Source organism: Schistocerca cancellata, chromosome 12 (assembly GCF_023864275.1).
Source record: "Schistocerca cancellata isolate TAMUIC-IGC-003103 chromosome 12, iqSchCanc2.1, whole genome shotgun sequence".
In the NCBI taxonomy this organism is placed as follows: domain Eukaryota; kingdom Metazoa; phylum Arthropoda; class Insecta; order Orthoptera; family Acrididae; genus Schistocerca; species Schistocerca cancellata.
The window spans coordinates 166,512,555-166,538,162 of NC_064637.1; positions in this window are offsets into that span (position 1 = coordinate 166,512,555).

The window sequence follows — 25,608 nt, forward strand, 5'->3', positions numbered from 1 at the left end:
CCTTTTAAGAAGGGAACTGCTATTTCACTATATTATATCGTAAAACAAAAGTTTCTTAGTCCTTTTAACTGCACCTAAACAGAAAGATTTCAATTCCATAGTCTAGTACTGATCTTATTAGAGCTACAAATTAGACTGGAGAAGAGCTCTGTATATTACCACCTGACCAGAGGAATTTGCATACCATCCAGTGCCAGCTGCAGACCTCATAACATTAATAGATTGATGTATTTCATTGGTAATAGCTTACGGTAATAATCCACGTGAAACACATGTCGGAAATCGTGCCAAAAAATGTAATATAATATTACTGGAAATTCTGTTTCACCCAACTGAATGGTATTTTCTCTATATTGAATCCGATGCTGCGTAAAAGGTACAACAGAAAATTTATTTTCCGATATTGAAAGACAATGTAGATCAAACCACCGAATTAATGCTCTGACTGCCAGGTCTAATGAATATCCCAGTGTTGTAATCTTTTGTCTACAGTATATATGCGTATATTATCAGCATATTGAAGAATTTTGACTGATAGAGAAAAAATAGTTTCTAGATCTGAAGTATAACGTCTAGTTTCTAAGCCATGCAGTTCGTTATCGCGTCGAATGAATATTAAAAATGATTTCATGCCTGATACAAAGCCAGAAGGTATACCCGTATTTAATAAGTTTTGCAGTAAGTATTATATTAATACGTTGTCAACGCTCCAGAAACATTTGCAAACAGAGGATTTGCGTATTCTTGTAACGCATCTAATTTTCAGTACATAACACGGAGAGGTTGTCTTACAGTTTCTTTCCCTTGCGAAAACAAAACAGCGATTTTGGGGGAAGTTTCCCGCTCTACAAACCACCATTCCAGCTTAATCACATGCTCAAGTATTTTACCGACACGGGATAGTAATACTATTGGTCTAAATAATTTTTGAAAACGGGAGTTAGCGTTTGTTTTTGCGACTGGTTATGTAATTTATGTTGTCCGTTCACCCTTCATCTATACTATCCCTGGGGAAGAATTAGTAATGTTCTTGAATACTTTCTGCATCTCTGAATTCTGAAATGGTTGTCATAGGAAGTGGTCTAAGTAGCCATCAGTTAGAACAGTGATACGTTGGTGCACTGTTGGTGGACTCGCTCTGTCCATGAATGCTTCTAAACGAGACTCATTTATCTGAATGAAGGAATTTCATGCAGGCGAAAATCAACGTCTTAGTTTCTTGACACGTTGCCAAACCCTAGATGTATTCGACTGTTTATTCATGCTCACACTCCAAGTTCAAAAATGAGAATGGGAAATACGGAGCGTCCGATCCCACCCGTCTGCTTTGACCCAAGACGTCACAAATATGGCGGAAACGACCATAAACCACGATTCCAATATGGCACATATAAAGTGGTTACGTACACGTTATGAGGACGAAAATACATAGAAAAACAAACACACACACGTTCCACAAACAGCCTAATGACACTAACCGGACAAGCGCGGGAAATGGGGGGTTTTTGGGTGGGGACAAACTAAATATAAACAAATTTAGACACCCACCCCCATACAAAACCAAGCAAAACGACGAAAAACACCTACATGGCAAAACTCCCCAAATACCACTAAACACAATATCATCTGGAATCGGACACTTATCTTGACTTATACAGCAGCTCCCGATCCCATAAATTAGGACCTAACACTTCCCTTGACCTATATAGCTCAAAAACATCTCCCAATACCAATACCAACATTCACAGCCACACATTGGGATCGAACATTTCCCTTGACCTATATAGCTCAACAGCAGTTCCCGATCCCATTGCCAGTCTACATTTTATATCCACTCTACTTCGACCATCATCAGTTATTTTGCGCCCCAAATAGCAAAACTCCTTTACTACTTTAAGTGTCTCATTTCCTAATCTAATTCCCTCAGCATCACCCGACTTAATTCGACTACATTCCATTATCCTCGTTTTGCTTTTGTTGATGTTCCTCTTATATCCTCCTTTCAAAACAATATCCATTCCGCTCAACTGCTCTTCCAGGTCCTTTGCTGTCTCTGACAGAATTACAATATCATTGGTGAATCTCAAAGTTTTTATTTCTCTCCATGGATTTTAATACCTACTCCGAATTTTTCTTTCGTTTCCTTCACGGCTTGCTCAATATACAGATTGAATAACATCGGGAAGAGGCTACTACGCTGTCTCACTCCCCTTCCAACCGCTGCTTCCCTTTCATGCCCCTACACCCTTATAACTGCCATCTGGTTTCTGTACAAATTGTAAATAGCCTTTCGCTCCCTGTATTTTACCCCTGTGTACTGGTTGTTACCTATCTCGTTTCTTGATAACTGAATGATGTGGAATCTTACGCGGTATATTGTGGTAGCACCACATTCGCACCACGTGTTTGTAATAAAGAATAATACGAGTAGTTCCAGCACAATTTCAGCAAGGCTTATTTATTAGTAGCTGCTGAAAGATTACACACTGCAGATCTCGTTTGTCTAGGGGTTTTCGAAGTTTTGTCTGCAAAACCATTACTCTAACAAGCATGGTCTGGGTTTTCTTCTTGTTTGAAATAAACACTACCGGATTCGAATTACTTTCGGCTAAAAATAATATTTATTCGTACTTTTTGTTTAGTCACTACAATATTTTCACTACGAACATTGATACTCTAAAAATGTATTATACTATACTGGTCACGTAAACACGTCCATCTCCCTCCAATACTGACAAAGAAGTGCCGGGCAAGCCAACATGTGCCCGGAAGTTGCAGACATTCCTGCATTCCAGATTCTTTGGTCTCCTGACTCCAAAGACACATATAAATAAATACACATAAATATACAACATTTAAATCTCAAACAAATCCATTATTTATCATAAAAGAAAATATTCATAAATAAATAAATTAAATACATTGTATGGCAACATAATGAAGTTACCTTAACTCTTTAGTGTGGGCATCGTACTTTTCACATGAGATAAACTTTATCTCCGACAGTTAATTACATTACACCTGCCACCTTCAGAATTTGAAACAGAGTATTCCAGTCAACATTATCAAAAGCTTTCTCTAAGTCTACAAATGCTACAAACACAGGTTTGCCTTTCCTTAATCTCTCTTCTAAGATAAGTCGTACGGTCAGCATTGCCTCACGTGTTCCAACATTTCTACGGAATCCAAACTGATCTTCCCCGAGGTCGGCTTCTACTAGTTTTTCCATTCACCTGTAAAGAATTCGCGTTAGTATTTTGCAGCCATGACTTATTAAACTATTAGTTCGGTAACTTTCTCATCTGTCAACACCTGCTTTCTTGGGATTGGAATTATTATATTCTTCTTGAAGTCTGAGGGTATTTCGCCTGTCTCATATATCTTGCTCACCAGATTGTAGAGTTTTGTCAGGACTGGCTCTTCCAAGGCTGTCAGTAGTTCTAATGGAATGTTGTCTACTCCTGGGGCCTTGTTTCGACTCAGGTCTTTCTGTGCTCTGTCAAACTCTTCATGCAGTATCATACCTCCCATTTCATCTTCACCTACATCCTCTTCCATTTCCATACTATTGTCCTCAAGTACATCGCCCTTGTATAGACCTTCTATATACTCGTTCCACCTTTCTGCTTTCCCTTCTTTGCTTACAACTGGGTTCCCATCTGAGCTCTTGATATTCATACAAGTGGTTCTCTTTTCTCCAAAAGTCACTTTAATTTTCCTGTAGGCAGTATCTGTCTTACTCCTAGTGAGATAAGCCTCTACATCCTTACATTTGTCTTCTAGCCATCCCTGCTTAGCCATTTTGCACTTCCTGTCGATCTCATTTTTGAGACATTTGTATTCCTTTTTGCCTGCTTGATTTACTGCATTTTTATATTTTCTCCTTTCATCAATTAAGTTCAATATTTCTTCCATTACCCAAGGATTTCTAGTAGCCGTCATCTTTTTACCTACTTTATCATCTGCTGCCTTCACTATTTCATCCCTCGAAGCTACCCATTCTTCTTCTACTGTATTTCTTTCCCCCATTCATGCCAGTTGTTCCCTCATGCTCTCCCTGAAACACTGTACAATTTGTGGTTTAGTCAGTTTATCCACGTCCCATCTCACTAAATTCCCACCTTTTTTCAGTTTATTCAGTTTAAATCTAGTTCATAACCAATAGATTGTGGTCAGAATCCACATCTGCCCCTGGAAATGTCTTACAATTTAAAACCTGGTTCCTAAATCTCTGTCTTACCATTATATAATCTATCTGAAACCTGTCAGTATCTCCAGGCGTCTTCCATGTATACGACCTTCTTTTATGATGCTATGATTAAGTTGTGCTCTGTGCAAAATTCTAGCAGGCGGCTTCCTCTTTCATTTCTTCCCCCCAATCCATATTCACCTACTAAGTTTCCTTCTCTCCCTTTTGCTACTACCGAATTCCAGTCACCCATGACTATTAAATTTTCGTCTCCCTTCACTATCTGAATAATTTCTTTTATTTCATCATACATTTCTTCAATTTCTTCGTCATCTGCAGAGCTAGTTGGCATATAAACTTGTACTACTGTAGTAGGCGTGGGCTGTGTGTCTATCTTGGCCACAATAATGCGTTCACTATGCTGTTTGTAGTAGCTTAGCCGCACTCCTATTTTTTTTATTCATCGTTAAACCTACTCCTGCATTACCTCTATTTGATTTTATATTTATAACCCTGTATTCACCTGACCAAAAGTCTTGTTCCTCCTGCCACCGAACTTCACTAATTCCCACTATATCTAACTTTAATCTATCCATTTCCCTTTTTAAATTTTCTAACCTACCTGCCCAATTAAGGGATCTGACATTCCACACTCCGATCCGTAGAACGCCAGTTTTCTCTCTCCTAATAACGATGTTCTCTTGAGTAGTCCCCGCCCGGAGATCCGAATAGGAGACTATTTTACCTCCGGAATATTTTACCCAAGATGACGCCATCATCATTTAACTGTACAGTAAAGCTGCATGCCCTCGGGAAAAATTACAGTTGTAGTTTCCTCTTGCTTTCAGCCGTTCACAGTACCAGAACAGCGAGGCCATTTTGGTTAGTGTTGCAAGGCCAGCTCAGTCAATCATCCAGACTGTTGCCCCTGCAACTACTGAAAAGGCTGCTGCCTCTCTTCAGGAACCACACGTTTGTCTGGCCTCTCAACAGATACCCCTCCGTTGTGGTTTCACCTACGGTACGGCTATCTGTATCACTGAGGCACACAAGCCTCCCCACCAACCGCAAGGTCCATGGTTCACTGGTTGGGGGGGGGGGGGGGGGGGGGGGCATTTTACTAACAGCCGTTAAAAAAACCCAAAAAACACAATAGCCCTCAGGGACACTCTTCCGCTAACAGTACTCAACTAAATGAGACTGAAGGTTGGGAGAGCGCCTCTTCCCCCTCGCAAGGACTCACTTAACAGCCCCCCACATCCCTTCTATTGTATTTGTGCAAGCCCCCGTGTCATAATTTTTGAACTCTATGCTATGGTTAATGACTAAATGATTGAATCCCCTCTCACCCAACCCCCTATATGAAAAAAATGCATTTGAAACTACTGTGACCACGGTTCTATGTACTCCTCAATTAACCCCACTAATTCCGCCTTAGACCTCCCTTCCACAACCCTAAAAACACATGCAGAACACTCCCCGGAACAACAGCCCCCCACACCCAGAGACCAACCACAGACTTACCCCTCCCATACTTCCTTTTCCCAAACTGCAACTCATCCACCTCTACAACACCCCATGCCCCCCCAGCTTACCCCTGTACTTAATGAACTCGGAACACACTTCACGGCAAAAAGAAAACCTATCAAGCACACTCCTCTCACTCACACCAGTCTAACGCGTGCAAAAACTGTGTGGGGATCTATAACAAAAATAATAAGTCACCAGTACAATCTCGCGCATGCCCAATATAGACTTCTCAAACCAGGAATCACGCCGTATGGAACGCCTAATGTCATCTTTTCGACAGCGCCACATATAACTGTCCCTGGTCCTAGACGCTGGAACTTCAGCCAACTTCATTTCTTCACCACAAATAGAGCACTTCCCGACCTCAGCAATTAAACCGAACAGCTGCAAAAACTTTATCAGTTCCAAAGCAGTGTTCCCCATCATACCCCTCAGACGCATACTATTAATTTTATCCATCATATCCATTTCTGAACAAAAACAACAACCGATCAATTTTACTAAAATTACCACACGATGTACAGCGAACAACACTAAATTAACCTTCACACAAAACCACAAAATCGTTAACTCACTGAAACAAATTCCACTACAAACACAGCCAACACTTGAACAATTATGGATAATGAGCATGAGCAAACTGTGCCCATTACAAACGAAAGCCCTGAACATACCACCAGAGGGTACAACAAACCACAACACGACGACATCTACAAACACACCACACTCACAAAGCAACACCCTTACGTCACAGGTCAAAGCCAACACATGGGATCGGACACTTCTGTCGACCCTGAGAATGAGCCCTTTTTTTTAGTTTGCACCTGAGTTTTGCAAAATTCAAGAAAATTGTGTAGAGAAGGCTATTTTCTATATGTACTAAATACAATTTCTTTAGAGCAGTCTGCATTCCACCATGATGAAGGAGGTCTCTAATTCACGTTCCCCATCATTTTCTTTGGAACTGAATGTATTGCTGCACCCAATGTTGCATTTGTTTAGTTGTTGCACAGATTTCTCACATTTGATGAATACGCAAGTTTGTGTGTTTTTTGAAGTAGACTGGTCTTGTACAGTTACTGTTGAGCTTGTCCAATATTCCATCCACATTATGTTCTGCTTTTTTGAGTAATTATATTGTTTTGACTGTCTATTATATTGTAATATGGTATGAACCTAAGGGGTCAGTTAAAAGTTCCCAGTTGGAAATGCTAGGAGAACACATGTAATGTCTGCTGCTGACTATCTTTTAAAGGGTATTAAAATGGTGAGCCACCATTCATTACAATTAGTTGGTCATCACTATCAATAAGTTGGTATCTTATCTGTCTGTGTGAGCACTGCTCCAACACTTGCAATGGAGCTGAAATAACTGCATATCGTGACTGGTGTGTTTAATAGATGAAAGACTTTATTCCAGGTTTCAGCTTCTATTTTATAACTTGGTGTATTATAAATAAATGTTGTAGAGAAAGCAGATGAGAGGCAAAGAATTTTAATAGCTAATGCATGTAAATTTGAATTGTATATCTATATTAGCATACGGTACACTATTGTGAACCAAAATGGTCACACCAGCTCTGTTATCTAATCTGTCAGAGCTTGTCGAAGAATATCCTTTGAAAGTTATAGGTAGAGAAGGTCGGAACACGTTTCCGATACGCGGGGCCAGCATAATCTTCTGTTGGTGAAGTTCATTTCCCAGGCTTATTGTATTGGAGATAGTAGTGCTTGCATTCCATTGTAAAACTCTTAAACCTCTGATTTTATATGTACTGTTCTAGTTAGCTTCCAGATTTGGAAATCAATTGAGGGAGCCTCGTTCTACTGGACTGTGTATCTACTGGTTAATTTTTCTGTAGTTCACGTATAATATAAAGAGTGAAATGAAAAGTTTTCGTCTGGCAAGGATTTATTTAATTAAGATTCGTTATCATCTCGGGGAGTACGTTGCACTCGGTAAGGATTATATCGAATACGAGTTCCAGTTAATCCTTACTTCCTGCATTATGTGCCTATCTGGATCCTTGTTACACTTGGAAGAATTCCGTCTTCTTGTTTGTTCAAAATTCAGTTGACTGTTGGTACTGTGATAACTGGTGGTTTGTTGCTTAATTTGACTTCAGAAAATTTGCTTTACATACTACTATTGATTTGGTGAAAAATCAGTCAGATAATGTGTGTCTGCTATACTCATTTTTGTCACTTGAAAATGACTGGTAACAGAGAAAGTTTTGTGCCCCTCAGAACTCCTTACACGATCTGCCAATTGCTTCACGTTGTTGACGGCAGTAGACCGTTCAGCTCGTACATCGCTGCTGTGAGTGTGGTCCCTGAGGCTCCTGCACTGTTTCCCTGTGTGCCCAAATCGGAGACTGTTGAAATAGTGTTTCACACACACACACACACACACACACACACACACACACACACACACACACACACACACACACACACACCCATGGGAGAGTTTAAACATCAAAAGTTAACACACAAGTTTGTTTTTATGTATGCAGGCTGAAGTGGCAAGTAAAAATTTCTGCCGAGGCTGGGAATCGAATGCGGGTCTCCTGCTCGTTAGACAGGTGCGCCAGCCACCGAGCTACCTCGGCACAATGTTTGGCACGGCTGCACGGATTATCCTGGCACGACTCCCTGCTCGAGCTGAATGCGCACCGCCATCCGGGTCTACTTTAAATTCCCATTACACACAAAAGGAACTGCCGAGGCTCTCCACGTCCTGCAACAGCATCTCAGCATCGGATGCAAACGGGGGCTCCGGCCTGCAACCCAGGAGCGGGTACTTATACAAATGAAGTGACACAATTTCAGGACACCCAGATTCAATTCGTGGCCTCGGTGCAAATTTTCACTTGCCGCTTCCGTCCGTATATGTAAAATCGTATCTGTCCGAGACCAGTAAAGTCTCTCAAATTGTGTCATTTAATTTACACAAGTGCTCGAGAGTCTGTAAACTGTAAGCGCTATCCGTTTTCTGTCCAGACGGAAAGAAAAAAAAATATCATTCGTCACTGAGCGTTATGATGAATGCATTAAAAACACCGACAAATTATAGTCAAATAACGAACTCCAATTTATTTCATTTCAGTAAATTCATGATTTTACTGAAATTTGTTTTGTTTCGATTCACAAAATTTCAAGGAAATCTTTTCACATTGATGAGTTTTACTGGGAAAGGTATCTCATTTAAAATGAGAATGAAAACATGTTGTACTACTCCCTGTTTGAACATCACGTGACAGAATATACGGAGTCATACTTTTCGATGTCCAGTACAAATTTGCTGTTTCTGTGTCCACAGCATTTATTTTCATTCTGTTGCATATTTGCTGAACACTGACAATTTGACCTTTCTTTTTTGTAAAGATAGAATAAATCACTTTTCTTACGGCCATACGATGAAGGTGGCTACATCTACATCAGAACTCTGAAAACCACAGTGGAGCGCCTGGCAGAGGGTATGTCCCACTGTACCAGTTATTAGAGTTTCTTCCAGTACAAAGCATGGGAAGAATGACTGCCTGACTGCCTCTGTGCATGCAGTAATTATTCAAATCTTACCATCACGATCCCTACGTGAGTGACTGCACATTTCTAGTCACCTTTTAAGGCCGGTTCTCAAAACTATGTGATTAGACTTTCTCAAGGTAGTTTCTTAAAGATAGATGTAGTCTTCCAGTTCAGTTCCTTCAGAATTGTGTTACACTCTCCGCGACGTATTAAACAGACTTGTGACTGTCCGTGCTGCCCTTCTCTGTATACGTTCAATTCCCCATTTAGTCCTATCTAGATATCCCCACACAGTTTAACAATATTCTAGAACTGGTTGCACGAATGATATGTAAGCAATCTTTTTTGTAGACTAATAGCACTTCCCTAGTATTCTACCATTAACCCAAAGTCTACCACCTGCTTAACCCACGGCACAATCTATGCGATACACATTTCATTTCCCTACAAGGTGTTAAGCCCTAGTATTTGTATGAGTTGGGCAATTCTAACAGTGACTCATTGGTGTTATATTCATAAGATACTATATCTTTTTTGATTTTGTGATGTGCAGTTTTAGATTTCTGACAATTTAAAGCAAGTTGCCAATCTTTACACCAGTTTGAAATCGTATCAAGATCTGACTGAATAATTATGCAGCTTCTTTCCAATAGTACTTCATTATAGAAAGTTTGATGTTACAATTACTGTTGTCTGCAAGGTTATTAATGTACAACATGAACAGCAAGCATCCCAACATACTTCCCTGGGGCACATCCAAAGGATCTTCTACGTCTGACAATGAGTCTCCATCCGAGATAACACGCTGTGACCTCCCTATCTAAAAGTCCGCAATCCAGTCACAAATTTCTCTCGATGCCCCGTACGATCGTGCTTTTGACAATAGGCATAAGTGTGGTACCGAGTCAAATGTTTTTCCGATAACGAGAAATACTGCATCGACCTGGTGTCCTCAATCCAAACCTTCCAGTATATCACGTGAGAGAAGCGCGAGTCGGGTTTCACACAATCGATGTTTTCGGAATCTGTGCTGGTTGGCATCGAGGAGGCATTCTGTTCGAGATACCTCATTATGTTTGAGCTCAGAATATGTTCTCGATTCTACAACAGATTGATGTCAAGGATATTGGACGGTAGCTTTGTGGATCACTTCTACGACCCCCTTCTTGTAGACAGGCACGACCTGTGCTTTTTTTTCCAAGAACTGGGTACAGTTTTGTCTTCGAGGGTCTACGATAGATTATAGTTAGAAGAGGGACTAACTCGACCACAAATTCAGTATAGAATCTGACAGAGGTTCGTTCCATCGGGCCCTCGACCCGAGTTCAGTTTTAGCGATTTCAGCTGTTCCTCAATGCCACCGATACTAACACTTTTTCATTCATCTATTCAGTGATACGAGGAGTAAATTAAGACAATTTTCCTGGGTTTTCCTTTATAAAGGAACGTTTGTAAATGTAATTAAGCATTTCAGCTTTTGCTTTGCTGTCCTCAGTTTCAGTTCCTGCCTCATTCACTAGGGACTGGACACTACCTTTTTTGCTACTAATGGCCCATACCAGAACTGCGAGTTAAGCACCGAGGCTGTGCGCCGATCTGACATCGCCTTCTCTGTTTCCACTCGGCGTTTTCCGTTTCTAACATCTCGAGCGCCCGTACTGAGATCCTGACCGTGCGGGACCTGCACGACACGGGCAGCAGCTGCCAGTGTTTCCAGAGCATCAGGAAAGTCACACCGACCTCCCTCTCTGCAGTCTCCACAAACCGTACAACCTTATCAGAGTAGCCACTATAGTCCTTTGTGGGGTAAAGTACAATTTATTCACACAAACTTTGAGTTTACCAGTTGTTAAATAAAACCAGACAAAAGGCTGACACCGAGGCCCGTAGACAAAATGCTAACACAACAGAGTGCGAGGCGGCACCACTGTTTCTAGTCTTTCTACTTACGACCTAAAATAAGTTTCCAGTTATAATTTTTTATGCTACATACACAAATAAATACATAAAGTGTATATGAATATCTTTTGTTTAATTTGATTTATTTTACAGTGATGTATTTTCTCAGGCTCCTATAAGTACTGTTGCATTGTGGCAGCTAGAAAACTGAACATAGCGATGAGCCTCTCCATACATCTACATCCATACTCCGCAAGCCACCTGACGGTGTGTGGCGGAGGGTACCTCGAGTACCTCTATCGGTTCTCCCTTCTATTCCAGTCTCGTATTGTTCGTGGAAAGAAGGATTGTCGGTATGCCCCTGTGTGGGCTCTAATCTCTCTCATTTTATCCTCGTGGTCTCTTCGTGAGATATACGTAGGAGGGAGCAATATACTCCTCGGTGGAGGTATATTCTCGAAACTTCAACAAAAGCCCGTACCGAGCTACTGAGCGTCTCTCTTGCAGAGTCTTCCACTGGAGTTTATCTGTCATCTCCATAATGCTTTCGTGATTACTAAATGATCCTGTAATGAAGCGTGCTGCTCTCTGTTGGATCTTCTCTATCTCTTCTATCAACCCTATCTGGTACGGATCCCACACCGATGAGCAGTATTCAAGCAGTGGGCAAACAAGTGTACTGTAACCTGCTTCCTTTGTTTTCGGACTGCATTTCCTTAGGATTCTTCCAATGAATCTCAGTCTCGCATCTGCTTTACCGATGATTAATTTTAAATGGTCATTCCATTTTAAATACTCCTAATGCCTACTCCCAGATAATTTATGGAATTAACTGCTTCCAGTTGCTGAACTGCTATATTGTAGCTGAATGATAAAGGATCTTTCTTTTTACGTATTCGCAGCACATTAGACTTGTCTACATTGAGATTCAATTCCATTCCCTGCACCATGTGTCAATTCGTTGCAGATCCACTGCATTTCAGTACAATTTTCCATTCTTACAACCTCTCGATATACTACAGCATCGTCTGCAAAAAGCCTCAGTGAACTTCCGATATTATTCACAAGGTCATTTATATATATATTGTGAATAGCAACGGTCGTGTGACACTCCCTTACAGCTTACAGCCGCTCTCATCACCGTACAGCTGTTCTTTTTTGTCGAGTGTAACTTGACAAAGCTTTAGCAGCTCAGAAAGACATTTCTCGTCAATTCTTCAATAATTTTGGAAATGGCCTGATCCCAGTTCCTTCACTGATGAGGGGTGACTGAATTTCTTTCTTTGATGAAGTCATTTCTTTTCCCACAGCTTTGTGTCACTTATTTCAGGCCTAGTTCTAAACTAGTCACTGTAAATCTAAGGTGTGTGCATGAGGCCTTTTAGTGTTCGTATAAATGAAACGCACAGTGGGTGCACGAAATGGTACACAGTTCAATCCTGTTTCACTAAAGCAAGCAATACGTTAAATAGCAAGAACTACTACTTTTAAAAGGCTTTTCTTATTATTAAATTTTGTGAATCCAAATAAAAATTAAATTTCTTGTTGTATTATTTTAAGAAAAAACATGAAAGTAATATTTATGCTTATTGTTTACAGAATAGATGTACACATGTCAGCAACATAGTATAAACACCTCATTTACAATACGCTTTGTTTTGCCTCAACAGTAAAGCCTATTTCGGACAAAATAATATTTGTCATAAGCTTACTTTCAGGTTTTGTCAAATGCCAGGCTGCTTCCCTGCACAGAATGTGCCACGTTTTCATACGATAGCTTTGATGTTATTTTTCCGTGTAGATGCTTTGTCGAGAATTTAAAATACCCTTTGCCTTGTGAGACATAATACCACTTTTGAAGAATGTTATTTGAAAAAGTACGCTTTGCAGAACCAGTTTCGTGTAGAACACGGGAAAGTAGTAAGAGCTATGAAAGAGAGGCAGTGAGAGGAACGATGCAAGTACAAAATCGCAAATGTTCTAGTGTATGTATATTAAACAAGTTATTTCCCAAAAGTTGGAGACATTTGACTATTCCCTGTATGATTATTCGGTACAAAACAATGTACAAGGTGTTATCGTGGAGTTGCATCACTTCACAGTCTTCCTCTCAACTGACTCACAACAGTAAAATCACAAAATTATCTGTACTACAGATCACTATGCCACCACAAGGTATAGTATTCGCATTTGATAGTTTCAAAAACACACAACAATATTATCACCTGTCAAACAAGTCTATACCTTGGGCTATGCTAAAAATCACTGTAACCACACTCTACGGTCTAAAAAATAGAATAAATACAAGAAAAAAGCTGTTAGTAAGCTGTTCTTTTCCTTTGCGCATATACGTTGTTACGTGCCACATCATCAGTACATCCTGGAATAAAACCAACGTCTGATATTGATAGGTTCCGTTGACCCGTGTTATCCATGTACAATGATGTGTATTTAATGACCAAAGAACTGTCACAGTCCATCTTTCACTTCATTCAAAGGATTCCTGAAATTACATGCACTTCGAATGACTAGTCGATTACAATATATTAGGTTGGTGTATAAGTTGGCAGCTTTTTTCCATACATTTAATAAGCACAACAGACACACATGACAGAGACTTTAGTCATAAATAACATATTCTCCTTCTCTATGACAGTCTGCCAATGCTGGGGTAACTTTCCAATTCCATTACTGTAGAAATCACGTGGTTTTGAGGCGAAGAACTTGTCGAGCCACATTCGGCGCGCATTTTCATCTGGAAAGGAAGTTGATTGAAGGATAGTCAACACAGAGAAAACGTGAAAATCTGAGGATGCAAGATCAGGTGAATAAGGTGGGTGTAGAATGGCTTTCCAATCAAACTCCTATATAATATTTTTTGCCAATCTAGCAGTATGCGGCAAGGGTTATCGTGGAGTTGCATCACTTCACACAGTCTTCCTCCTCATTATACTCGGATAGTGTCTGCACGTCGTCTCAGTTGTTGACAATAAGATTCAGCAGTGACGATTAAACTTCGGAGAAGCAGTTCGTAGGAGACCGTACTATTACTGTTCACTAAATGCGTAACATTATATTTTGTGGATCTGTGCAGGTCTTTATATAGGGAGTTGCTGATTTGTCTGTACTCAACTATTCCTTTCATTTTCTTATGTTAGCATAAGAACGCCATTTCCAGTCACCAGGAGTTATACAGGATGAGATATACAGGATAGGAAAGGTCACTGTTGTTCACGAGCCAATTGACGACGAGCAAGGAGAGATGCGGGCACGGCCACCCGCTGATTTTTGTGATTTTAGCTTAGAGCATGCGGTACCTGTACACACAAATTTTGGACCTTCCCCATTGCCTGCAAATGTTGCGCAGTGGTAGAATGAACACAGTTCACCAAATTGCCAGTTCTCGAGTACAATGGCACGGATCATTGAGGATTAAATGCATTTAAACGATCTTTGTCAAACCCTGAAGGTCTTACTGAATGTGGAGGGTCACTAATGTCAAAACAGTCTGCCTTAAAATGAGGAAACCATTTTCTTGCCGTCTGCTGTGTCAGCTGCTGTCATGTCTCTAATGAACTAAGACAGACAAATATGTCAGTAATGTTCCAATTTCTCTACTCGGCACTCCATTTTCTAGTGTCCAAAGCTTCACTCGCGATCACAAACAGCGAAAGTGAACTAGAAATAAAAAAGACAACTGATGGATAAACACCTATCGACTGGAATACCAATGTGCAAAATAATGCTACGAACTTATGCACCAACCTAATACTTTCCCACCAACATTTTATTATGAACTTTAAACTTTGCAGATATGTAAACCCAACTCACTTTGTGATATTATCAAAAATTATTGTTCTTGGGAGACATCGTTGTTCCAGGGAAGAATGAGAGTCTTAGGGCGTAGTGGACACTTACCGGCAGTGAGCACTTATGACAATGAAGTGATAATTCCAATTTTTTTTTCTTTTTCTTTCTTTTTTGTGCGCCAACCTCTTCATCTCAGAGTAGCATTTGTAACTTATGTCCTCAATTATTTGCTGGGTGTACTCCAATCGCTATCTTCCTCTGCAGTTTTTTTCCCTCTACAGCTCCCTCTAGCACCGTGGAAGTCATTCCCTGATGGCGTACGTCCTATCATTCTGTCCCTTCTCCTCGCCAATGTTTTCCACGTATTCCTTTCCTCTCAAATTCTGTGCAGAACCTCCTCATTCCTTACTTTATCAGTCCACCTAATTTTCAACATTTGTCTGTAGCACCATATCTCATATGCTCTTCTGTTTCAATTTTCCTTCAGTCCATATTTGACTGCCATACAATGCTGTGCTCCAAACGTATATTCTCAGAAATTATTTGCTGAAATTAAGGACTATGTTTTTGTACTAGCACACTTCTCTGGGTCAGAAATGCCCTTTTTGCCAGTGCTAGCATGCTTTTGATGTCCTCCTTGCTCCATCTATCATTGGTTATTTAGCTGCCTAGGTAGCAGAATTCCTTAACTTCATCTACTTTTGGACCATGAATCCTGATGTTAAGTTTCTCACTGTTCTCATTTCTGCTGCTTGTCATTAATTTAATCTTTCTTTGATTTACTCTCAATTCATATTCTGTACTCATTAGACTGTTCATTCCATTCAGCAGATCTTGTAACTCTTCTTCACCTTCACTCAAGATAGCTATGTCATCAGCGAATTGTATCATTGATATCCTTTCACCTTGAATTTTAATTCCACTCCAGAACATTTCTTTTATTTCCATCATTGCTTCTTCGGTGTACAGATTAAACAGAAGGGGTGAAAGACTACATCCCTGTTTTACCCCCTTCAAAATCCATGCACTTCGTTCTTGGTCATCTACTCTTATTCCCTCTTGGCTCTTATACATATTGTATATTAACTATCTCTTCCTATAGCTTACCTCTATTTTTCCAAGCATTACGAACACATTGCACCATTTTACATTGTGGAACACTTTCTACCGTCTTCAAACCTTATGAACGCATCTTGACTTTTCTTTAGTCTTGCTTCCTTCATTGACCGCAAAGTCATAATTGCCTCTCTGGTGCCTTTACTTTTCATAAAGCCAAAGCTATCGTCAGACAACACATCCTTAAGTTCCTTTTCCATTCTTCTGTATATTATTCTTGTCAGCAACTTGGATGCATGAGCTATTAAACTGATTGTATAATAATTCTCAAACTTGTCATCTCTCGCAGTCTTTGTAATTGTGTGGTTAATATTTCTCTGAATGTTAGATGGTATGTTGTCAGACTCGTACATTCTACACACCAAACGTGAATAGTCATTTTGTTGCCACTTCCCCCAATGGTTTTAGAAATTCTGATGGAATGTTATCCATCCCTCCTGCCTTATTTGATGTTCAGTCCTTTAAAGCTTGCTTAAATTCTAATTCTAACACTGGATCCCCTATCTCTTCTAAACTGACTTCTGTTTTTTCTTCTTCTATCATGTCAGACAAATCTTGCACTTAATGGAGGCCTTCAATGCACTCTTTCCACCTATCCGTTGTCTCCACTGCATTTAACAGTGGAATTCCCATTGCAATCTTAACGTTACCACCCTCACTTTTAATTTCACTGAAGGTTGTTTCGACTATTCTATATGTCGAGTCAGTCCTTCCTCAATCATTTCTTTTTTGATTTCTGCACATTTTTCATGCAGCCGTTTCTTCTTGGCTTTCCTGCAGTTCCTATGTATTTCATTCCACAGCGATTGTATTTTAGCAGTCCTGAATTTTCCCAAGCATTTTTGTACTTGCTTCTTTCATCGATCAACTGAAGTATTTCTTATGTTATTCATGGTTTCTTCGCAGTTACCTTCTCTGTACCTATATTTTGCTTTCCAACTTTTGTGACTGTCATTTTCAGATATGTCCATTCCTCTTCAACTGTACTGCCTACTGAGCTAATCCTTAATGCTGTATCTGTTGCCTTAGAGAAATTCAAGCGTACCTCGTCATTCCTTAGTAGTTCCGTATCCCCCTTCATTGCATATTGATACTTTCAGACTAATCTCTTAAACTTCAGCCTACGCTTCATCACTACCACATTGTGATCAGAGGCTATATCTGCTCCTAGTTGCCCCTTAAAATCCAGTATCTGATTTCGGAATCTACATCTACATCTACATTTATACTCCACAAGCCACCCAACGGTGTGTGGTGGAGGGCACTTTACGTGCCACTGTCATTACCTCCCTTTCCTGTTCCAGTCGCGTATGGTTCGCGGGAAGAACGACTGTCTGAAAGCCTCTGTGCGCGCTCTAATCTCTCTCTAATTTTCCATTCGTGATCTCCTCGGGAGGTATAAGTAGGGGGAAGCAATATATTCGATACCTCATCCAGAAACGCACCCTCTCGAAACCTGGACAGCAAGCTACACCGCGATGCAGAGCGCCTCTCTTGCAGAGTCTGCCACTTGAGTTTGTTAAACATCTCCGTAACGCTATCACGGTTACCAAATAACCCTGTGACGAAACGCGCCGCTCTTCTTTGGATCTTCTCTATCTCCTCCGTCAACCCGACCTGGTACGGATCCCACACTGATGAGCAATACTCAAGTATAGGTCGAACGAGTGTTTTGTAAGCCACCTCCTTTGTTGATGGACTACATTTTCTAAGGACTCTCCCAATGAATCTCAACCTGGTACCCGCCTTACCAACAATTAATTTTATATGATCATTCCACTTCAAATCGTTCCGCACGCATACTCCCAGATATTTTACAGAAGTAACTGCTACCAGTGTTTGTTCCGCTATCATATAATCATACAATAAAGGATCCTTCTTTCTATGTATTCTCAATACATTACATTTGTCTATGTTAAGGGTCAGTTGCCACTCCCTGCACCAAGTGCCTATCCGCTGCAGATCTTCCTGCATTTCGCTACAATTTTCTAATGCTGCAACTTCTCTGTATACTACAGCATCATCCGCGAAAAGCCGCATGGAACTTCCGACACTATCTACTAGGTCATTTATATATATTGTGAAAAGCAATGGTCCCATAACACTCCCCTGTGGCACGCCAGAGGTTACTTTAACGCCTGTAGACGTCTCTCCGTTGATAACAACATGCTGTGTTCTGTTTGCTAAAAACTCTTCAATCCAGCCACACAGCTGGTCTGATATTCCGTAGGCTCTTACTTTGTTTATCAGGCGACAGTGCGGAACTGTATCGAACGCCTTCCGGAAGTCAAGAAAAATAGCATCTACCTGGGAGCCTGTATCTAATATTTTCTGGGTCTCATGAACAAATAGAGCGAGTTGGGTCTCACACGATCGCTGTTTCCGGAATCCATGTTGATTCCTACATAGTAGATTCTGAGTTTCCAAAAACGACATGATACTCAAGCAAAAAACATGTTCTAAAATTCTACAACAGATCGACGTCAGAGATATAGGTCTATAGTTTTGCGCATCTGCTCGACGACCCTTCTTGAAGACTGGGACTACCTGTGCTCTTTTCCAATCATTTGGAACCTTCCGTTCCTCTAGAGACTTGCGGTACACGGCTGTTAGAAGGGGGGCAAGTTCTTTCGCGTACTCTGTGTAGAATCGAATTGGTATCCCGTCAGGTCCAGTGGACTTTCCTCTGTTGAGTGATTCCAGTTGCTTTTCTATTCCTTGGACACTTATTTCGATGTCAGCCATTTTTTCGTTTGTGCGAGGATTTAGAGAAGGAACTGCAGTGCGGTCTTCCTCTGTGAAACAGCTTTGGAAAAAGGTGTTTAGTATTTCAGCTTTACGCTTGTCATCCTCTGTTTCAATGCCATCATCATCCCGGAGTGTCTGGAAATGCTGTTTCGAGCCACTCTGCCTGACCACGATGTGATCTAACTGAAATCTTCCCATATAACCCGACCTTTTTCCCAAGTACAGCTCCTCCTCTTCTGATTCTTGAACAGGGTATTTGCTACTACTACCTGAAATTCATTACAGAACTCAATTAGTCTTTCTCCTCTCACACTCCTTTTTCCAAGCCCATATTCTCCTGTAGCCTTTTCTACTACTCCTTCCCATACAACTGCATTCCAGTCCCCCATGACTATTAGATTCTCATCTCCCTTTGTTGTTGTTATCTTCAGTCCTGAGACTGGTTTGCTGCAGCTCTCCATGCTACTCCATCCTTTCCAAGCTTCTTCATCTCCCAGTACTTACTGCAACCTACATCCTTCTGCATCTGCTTAGTGTATTCATCTCTTGGTCTCCCTCTACAATTTTTACGCACCACGCTAACCTCCAATGCTAAATTTGTGATCCCTTGATGCCTCAGAACATGTCCTACCAACCGGTCCCTTCTTCTAGTCAAGTTGTGCCACAAACTCCTCATCTCCCCAATTCTATTCAATACCGCCTCATTAGTTACGTGATCTACCCATCTAATCTTCAGCATTCTTTTGCTCCCCAAATAGCAAAACTCTTTTACTACTTTACGTGTCTCATTTCCTAATCTAATTCCCTCAGCATCACCCGACTTAATTCGACTACATTCCATTATCCTCGTTTTGCTTTTGTTGATGTTCATCTTATATCCTCCTTTCAAGACACTGTCCATTCCGTTCAACTGCTCTTCCAAGTCCTTTGCTGTCTCCGACAGAATTACAATGTCATCGGCGAACCTCAACATTCTTATTTCTTCTCCGAATTTTAGTTTCCTTTACTGCTTGCTCAATATACAAACTGAATAGCATCGGGGAGAGGCTACAACCCTGTCTCACTCCCTTCCTAATCGCTGCTTCCCTTTCATGCCCCTTGACTCTTATAACTGCCATCTGGTTTATGTACAAATTGTAAATAGCCTTTCGGTCCCTGTATTTTACCCCTGACATCTTTAGGTATCAGGGTCAGTATTGCCTCACGTGTTCCAACATTTCTGCGGAATCCAAACTGATCTTCCCCGAGGTCGGCTTCTACCAGTTTTTCCATTCGTCTGTAAAGAATTCACGTTCGTATTTTGCAGCAGTGACTTATTAAACTGATAGTTTGGTAATTTTCACATTTGTCAACACCTGCTTTCTTGGGATTGGAATTATTATATTCTTCTTGCAGTCTGAGGGTATTTCACCTGTCTCATACATCTTGCTCACCAGATGGTAAAGTTTTGTCAGGACTGGCTCTCAAATGGCTCTGAGCACTATGGGACTTAACATCTATGGTCATCAGTCCCCTAGAACTTACAACTACTTAAACCTAACTAACCTAAGGACATCACGCAACACCCAGTCATCACGAGGCAGAGAAAATCCCTGACCCCGCCGGGAATCGAACCCAGGAACCCGGGGGTGGGAACACTACCGCACGACCACGAGCTGTGGACGACTGGCTCTCCCAAGGCCTTCAGTAGTTCCAATGGAATGTTGTCTACTCCCGGGGCCTTGTTTCGACTCAGGTCTTTCAGTGCTCTGTCAAACTCTTCACGCAGTATTGTATCTCCCATTTCATCTTCATCTACATCCTCTTCCGTTTCCATAATATTGTCCTCAAGTACATCGGCCTTGTATAGACCCTCTATATACTCCTTCCACCTTTCTGCTTTCCCTTCTTTGCTTAGAACTGAGTTTCCATCTGAGCTCTTGATATTCATACAAGTGGTTCTCTTTTCTCCAAAGGTCTCTTTAATTTTCCTGTAGGCAGTATCTATCTTACCCCTAGTGAGATAAGCCTCTACATCCTTACATTTGTCCTCTAGCCATCCCTACTTAGCCATTTTGCACTTCCTGTCAATCTCATTTTTGAGATGTTTGTATTCCTTTTTGCCTGCTTCATTTACTGCGTTTTATATTTTCTCCTTTCATCAATTAAATTCAATATTTCTTCTATTACCCAAGGATTTCTACGAGCCCTCGTCTTTTTACCTACTTGATCCTCTGCCGCCCTCACTACTTCATCCCTCAGAGCTACCCATTTTTCTTCTACTGTATTTCTTTCCCCCATTCCTGTCAATTGCTCCCTTATGCTCTCCCTGAAACTCTGTACAACCTATGGTTTAGTCAGTTTGTCCAGGTCCCATCTCCTTAAATTCCCACCATTTTGCAGTTTGTTCAGTTTTAATCTACAGGTCATAACCAATAGATTGTGGTCAGAGTCCACATCTGCCCCTGGAAATGTCTTACAATTTAAAACCTGGTTCCTAAATCTCTGTCTTACCATTATATAATCTATAATAACCTTCCAGTATTCCAGGATTCTTCCATGTATACAACCTTCTTTTATGATTCTTGAACCAAGTGTTAGCTATGATTAAGTTATGCTCTGTACAAAATTCTACCAGATGGCTTCCTCTTTCATTTCTCTCCCCCAATCCATACTCGCCCACTATGTTTCCTTCTCTCCGTTTTCCTAATCTCGAACTCCAGTCACCCATGACTATTAAATTTTCGTCTCCCTTCACTACCTGAATAATTTCTTTTATCTCATCATACGTTTCATCAATTTCTTCATCATCTGCATAGCTAGTTGGCAAATAAACTTGTAGTATTTTAGTAGGCGTGGGCTTCGTGGCTGTCTTGGCCACAATAATGCGTTCACTATACTATTTGTAGTAGCTTACCCGTACTACTATTTTTTAATTCATTATTAAACCTACTCCTGCATTACCATTATTTGATTTTGTATTTATAACCCTGTATTCACATGACCAAAAGTCTTATTCTTCCTGCCACCGAACTTCACTAATTCCCACTATATCTAACGTTAACCTATCCATTTCCCTTTTTAAATTTTCTAACCTACCTGCCCGATTAATGGATCCTTCATTCCAAGCTCCAATCCGTAGAATGCCAGTTTTCTTTCTCCTGATAACAACGTCCTCCTGAGTAGTCCCCGCCCGGAGATCCGAATGGGGGACTATTTTACCTCCGGAATATTTTACCCAAGAGGACGCCATCATCATTTAATCATACAGTAGAGATGCATGTCCTCGGGAAAAATTACGGCTGTAGTTTCCCCTTGCTTTCAGCCGTTCGCAGTACCAGCACAGCAAGGCCGTTTTGGTTAGTGTTACAAGGCCAGATCAGTCAATCATCCAGACTGTTGCCCCTGCAACTACTGAAAAGGCTGCTGCCCCTCTTCAGGAACCACACGTTTGTCTGGCCTCTCAACAGATACACTTCCGTTGTGGTTGCACCTACGGTACAGACATCTGTATCGCTGAGGCATGCAAGCCTCCCCACCAACGTCAAGGTCCATGGTTTACGTATTGTATTGCCCTTTCAGTATCCTCTTATACTCTATCTTTTCATCAACAGCTTGTGATGTCAGAATGTATGCCTGGACTATTGTTGTCGGTGCTGTTTTGCTGTTGATTCTGATCAGAACAACTTTATCACTGAACTGGTCACAGTAACTCACTCTCTGCCCAGCCTTCGTGTTCATAATGAATCCTACTCCCGTTATACCATTTTATGCTGCTGTTGATGTTACCCTATAGTCATCTGACCAGAAACCCTTGTCGTCTTTCCATTTCACTTTACTGACCCCAACTATATCTAGATTTAGCCTTTGCCTTTCCCTTTCCCTTTTCAGATTTTCCAGCTTCCCTAACACGTTCAAGCTTCTGACATTCCATGCCCCGACTCTCAGAATGTTATCCTTTTGTTGGTTATTCAATCTTTTTCTCATGTTCACCTCTCTTTTGGCAGTCCCCTCCTGCAGATCCGAATGGGGGACTCTTTTTGGCAACGGAGAGATCATCGTGACACTTTTTCAACAACAGATCACATATCCTTTGGATACATGTTATGTATCTCCTCTTGATCATTGCTGATTCTTCCACCTTCAGGGCAGTTTTCCATTCCAAGTACAAGAGTGTGCTCTGAATCTCCATCTGCCCCTCTGCCCTCTTTGACAAGGCCGTTGGCAGAATGAGGGCGATTTCTTATGCCGGCAGTCTTCGGCCACCACTGCTGACTATCAGTAAAAATTTAATGGGTGGCAGGGTTTGAACACGGGAAGGAGGATGCTGAGGTTTACACCGTGGAGGTGTACGTGAATTGACCTCAAGTAAAGGGAAGGACTCCAGTTTGGAAAGAAGGGATCGCACACGAACTGCGATCGTGAGCCCGGACCTGAGCCTGCAGGAAATGAACTGCAGCGGGTGAGAAGAGGAGACGGTCATTCAGATGCTCAGGAGAACTACAAATGTGTGCAACATAACTGGCAAAGAGTTGTGACGTCGGATCCACAATGGAGGGACTCCTGTCTTCACCAGGACACTAGTCACCAGACTCTTTCAAAAGATCCCGTCGCTAGCTGAATGCCACAGTGGTGCACTGGGTCCAGTAAACACAATGGTGAGGGCGTCGCCAAACCGTAAACCAGAGTCCCACAGTCAAGGTGGGATTGAAAGAGGGCTCTGTAGATATGCAGCAGCGTAGAGCGATCTGGTGTTGCTCAGGCAGCAGAGAGCATTGAGGTGCTGCCAGCACTCCCGCTTAAGCTGACGAAGTTAAGGAAGCCAAATAAATCGGGTGTTGAAAACCAGTCCTAAGAAATGATACATCTCCACTACAGTGAGTGGATCATCATTAAGATAAAGTTCAGGTTCCGAATGAACGGTACAACGCCGACAGAAGTGCACGAGACACGACTTCACGGGCTGAAAACTGGAAGCCGTGGGCTCGCACCCACGATCGCGCCTTGTGAATAGCTCCCTGCAGGTGCCGCTCGGCAACACCAGCACTGGAGGAGCAATACAAAATGCAGAAGTCATACGCATACAGAGAAGGGGACCGAGGGCCCTACAGCTGCTGCTAAGCCGTTGATCGAGGACGTGATGTTGCCAGGTTGTGTCGTATGCTTTACGTAAGTCAAAAAAGATGGCAACCAGGTGTTGGCATCTGGAAAAGGCTGTTTGGATGGTAGGCTCGAGGAATACAAGATTATCAGTGGTAGAGCGACCCTAGTACAAGCCACCCTGACATGGAGCCAGTAGGCCACATGATTCCAGGACCCAACCCAACCGCTGACACACCACATGTTCCAGCAGCTTACAGAGAATGCTGGTGAGGCCGATGGGCCAATAGCTATCCACATCAAGCGGAATTTTAACGGGTTTTAGCACCGGAACGATTGTACTCTCCCGCCATTGCGACGGAAAGATGCCGTCGCACCAGATCCAGTTGAAGATGACGAGGATATGTCACTTGTAGTCAGATGAGAGATTTTTAATCATCTGACTGTGGATCTGACCTGGCAAAGGAGCTCCGTCGGGGCAATGTGCAAAGGGGCTGAGGAGCTCCCACTCGGTAAATGCTCTAGGGAAGATTGCCACTTATGTTGCTGCAGAGCTCAACGACGCTCTTTAATTGCCTCATCGACTTCCGGCGACCACCAAGGGACTGTCTTTCACCGGGGGCACCCTAGAGATTATTTTCTGCCGCAGAAATTATAGTCGTAATGACCTGCTCAATCACAACATCGATGGCACAATGTGGGGGAGAGAGCAGTGACAGCAGAGGTGAAGACTACCCAGTCTGCCTCGTTTAAAGCCCGTCTGGATAGGCATCCGTGGTCATTATACCGGGGGAGTGAAAGGAAGATGGGGAAGCAGTCACTGCCACACAGGTCGTCATGTGCTCTCCAGTGGAAAGATGGAAGAAGTCCTCGGCTGCAGATGGATAAATCAATGGCCGATTAATTACCGTGAGCCACACTGACACGTGTGGCGGCCCCGGTATTTAAGAGGCAGAGGTAGTGTCGGGATAGTAAATTTTCGACATCTCTGTCATGGCCTGTAAGCACGGTGGTACCCCACAAGGGGTCACGGGTGTTAAAATCTCCCAAAAGTAGGACAGGTTTAGAGAGCTGATCAACCAGTGCAGCCAATACGTTCAGGGTTACCGCACCTTCTGGAGGAAGATATACATTGCAGACAGTTATTTCCTGTGTCGTCCGTATCCTGACAGCCACAGCTTCAAGAGGAGTTTGAAGAGGCACACATTCACTACATACCGAGTTCAGGACATAAACGCAAACTCCACCTGACACATTATTATATTCGCTGCAGTTCTTGTAATATCCCCTGTAGCCGCAAAGGTCAGGGGCCCACATTGCTGGGAACCAGGTTTCCTGGAGGGCAATGCAGAAAGCAGGTGTAAAGCTCAGTTGCCGTAGCCAGGTGGTCGAAAAAACCGTTGCAATTCCACTGGAGGATGACGTGATCGTGAGACTGGGAAGGTATGAAATACTCAATGAGGCAGTCTACGCCTCAGGGTCACCTTATTTCCTGAACAGGCTATATCCATTGTGTCTGATGGTATGGCGAGATCTAGGTCCTCAGCAGATGCAGAGCTCGTAGGCAGTGGTGGTGTGGGTGCCACCGCAATTCCTTTGGGCTTGGGGTCTTCTTTCTGGATTTCTCTTGCTGATCCTTGGCTTTCTCTGGCTGGGAAGGCTTCACTGATTCAGTCTCCGGGACTGAGAATGATCGTGAAGCTGCT